Raw genomic sequence first — 3,235 nt, 5'->3', positions numbered from 1 at the left:
GTGGGGATACTCCTGGGCTCCTGGTAGGTTGAGGTCAGGGTTATTGCTTTATCCTACTATGCATAGGCCAGCCCACCATAACAAAGAATTATACAGTCCAAAATGTTAATTAATAAATTCTGCAATTAACTGAATAAACACAAATACTTTATAGAAGAAATAAGACATTATGTGTTGTTTAGCCATAAGATTGAGAAATCCTGGTTTAGGTGATTTATAAAGTCTAGGGTCAATACTTTAAAGTGAATAATAATTCTAGCATTAGGTGTCTCATACAGATTCTTACCAGAGATTCATTTTGAAGTCCTCCTTTTCCCCCTTAGAAACTCTCCAAAATTATAACTGACATTTTTTTTTAAAAAAAATAGAAAACAAAATATGGCAGCTCCCTTTCATAGTTGCAGGTGTTTACTTTGGCATTTAAAATAAGACTCTCACTTGAAGCATTTTCAATAGTACATTATTTATAAATCTTAACTATCACTTTTTTTTTCCTGTTTACTGCAGGGACTTTATAATCAGTAAATAAAGAAAGGTGATTGCATTTTATAAAGCTAACATAATAAGCCTTCTTTTTAACTTGGAATTTTTTCCCTAAATGTTATTGAATGAAAAATATACTCTTAGCAAAGTCTTTTTAAGACTTTATCATTTTAAAGTGTTTCTCAGCATGAACACATCACGGCATTTGCTCAAGAAGTGATTTAGCATGTGTGCTGAGGACTCTCAAGTTGAAAAACTGAACTAGATCAATTCTTCATTCCATCTGGTTGAACTTCAAGAACTAATAAACACTATAGCATAAAAACATGAGTATATTTTGGGTTTGGAGTTTGGTGAAAGGTAGTTTGCTTTGCTATTTTCTTTTCTTGTGCTTAGGATTTGAACTAAGATACAAAAGGGAGTAGGAGAGTTAATATTTTGCTCTGAAGTTTTAAAAAGAGGAAAGGGAGGATTTGTGTCTACTCTGTATTTGCTGATTAGTGCATCTTAAACCCAACGAGCCAGATGACTTCCAGACTTCCTGAAAAGAAGTGGGGTCACCGTAACCTTCTCATGGTTTCTTATGCACTTGGTCTTTGGAATGTGGGAATACATTTTATTATTATTTATATCAAATATTTATTGACTGTAGTTTTCTAGGTGTGGGGAATACAGAGAGTTATAAGATGTAGTCTTTGCATTTAAGGGATGTGTACATTAAAATATTAACAGCTTTCCAAATTAAAACTTGCTAACCGTGTAAAGAATAGGACAGGCAGTTTCTGTTACTGCAGTTCCTTTTCCTTTCTCATGTAGCCCACCTTGCCTTGAACTAGGTATGGTGCAAAGTCAGTTCTCCTAGGGATTTGCTGGGTATGAACCTCCTGCTTCTAGTGTGCTGAGCCTAGCATACCCTAACAGTTGACTGGACACTGGAGTTTTCTGTCTGTGGCTAGGACTCTTTGGCGTGGTGATTGACTCCCATACAACCTTTTCTGGATTACTGATCTCTGAGCCTTGCTTATCTTTCCCCTTTTCAGCCTGTCTTGATTCTGAGAGGTGACAGCCTTCACTGTTTCTATAGCACCTCTACTAATGCATAGCAGCTGACACCTCTTACCACTCCCTTCTCCCACACTGGTTATGCTTCCCCTGCTGCTAGGGAAGATACCAAGTTTCATGGAGGATGTGGGACTTCAACTGAACCTTGTGCAAAACAAGGTTTTGAAAAGGTGAATCTGAGAAGGGCAAACACATTGTAGTGGAGACAGGGTGACTAAGTGGAAGTTTTACAGTAGTCCAGGATCAAGGGATAAAGTCCAAGTTTGTGGCCATAAGAAAAGAAGAGACCGACATTAGAGATGTTATTAAGAAAGAATTATCTAGATTGACTGGGCAGAAGGAGAAAAGGAAAGGGAGTCTTTAAATTCCTAGAAATGCTAAATGTATAATTAGAAAGTTTTGCTTAGAAGGTAAAGGTGACCACCTGGGGGAATACAAAAGAAAACATTGAGAGATCATCCCCCCGTAGGGTGATCAAATGTTTCGATTTGCCTAGGACTAAGAAAGTTCCCTAGATATGGGAGTTTTGGTTTCAAAACAAGAATGGTCCTCTGCAAACCAACTAGTGCCAACATCATGGTGCGGTATCGAGTAAGAACTTTATCTTCTTTCTGGTGGGAGCTCTTTTGACATTCTGAATCAATTTTGCCTGGGTCATCTTGAATAGGCATTTCAAAGAGTTGTTGGGATTTTAGTCAAAGAGGTTGAGATTTTATAACAGGGAGATTACAACAATATAAGAATCGCAAGTGCTTGTGTGGGTATAGCCAAACTTCATACTTCCATTTTGATGAGAGGCAAATTTAAAAAATAAAATCTTCCATTGAGATGTATTTTCATCCTCCTCTCACCAACCCTTTAACTCTTGCCCCTCCCCCCCCAAAAAAATCAAAGTTCAATGTGCATAGATTAAAATGTCTTGTGCTTTCCACTATGATTTCTTTCCTTATAGTGGATGATTCAATGCTTACTGAAATGGCTCAAAGCAGGAATCAGAGGGATGAAGAGAAGACAAGAACAAGAAGGAAAGAGAAGCACTCTTAGAGTGAACAAACTGATAGCTCAATGCTGAACTTAACTGTACAACCCCCCAGCATAAGTATCTGGTAATTTCTCTTCTGTGAAATACAGATGAAGAACTAATGAAGAACCCAAGGGCTTTGAGCAACCAGAATAGATGCCACACATTCATGCACTAATGCTTATGGATTTAGATCAGAAAGTGAGCTTCAGAATACAATCCAAAACTGATTTATATTTAATGTAAACTTATTTGGGTTTCCAGCCATCTGAAAACTGGAAGCAATGAACCCAAAGTTTGTTTCTAGGGCCTGACATGAAAATTGGTGTAAAGTGACCACTGTTAATTTGATAGTGTGGAAAGAGATAGAAATAAAGATTAAAATTTGCCAAAGTAATCAAGAAAAGATTGTGGCTTTTTTAACATAGGGGCAAATAATTCCATGTATCTGTTGTTGTTTTATACCCCAATGTAATAACTGATAGTTTAAAGTGCACCCTCAATCATCAAGAAAAAGTCAAATACATTTAGCACACCTTGTTTGATATCCAAGAGAACTATTTAAAATGTTCAAAGAGTTTTTATCACATTCTTACATTAACAAGTCTTTAGTTGTTTGAAAAATTGACTTCTGTGGAATACTTTATTCTAGGAACTATCAATTAGGGA

At 36.6% G+C, this 3,235-nt stretch overlaps 1 pseudogene; it reads right to left on the bottom strand.

Annotated features, from left to right (window-relative positions):
- The window catches only part of LOC105294678, a 28,366-nt pseudogene extending 26,150 nt beyond the window's left edge, over positions 1–2,216 (bottom strand).
- Between the last annotated feature and the right edge of the window lie 1,019 nt (positions 2,217–3,235).

This window comes from Pteropus vampyrus, unplaced genomic scaffold (assembly GCF_000151845.1).
Source record: "Pteropus vampyrus isolate Shadow unplaced genomic scaffold, Pvam_2.0 Scaffold91, whole genome shotgun sequence".
Classification (NCBI taxonomy): domain Eukaryota; kingdom Metazoa; phylum Chordata; class Mammalia; order Chiroptera; family Pteropodidae; genus Pteropus; species Pteropus vampyrus.
Note: the sequence above shows the minus strand (reverse complement) of the source record. Positions and strands in the feature narration are given on the sequence as shown.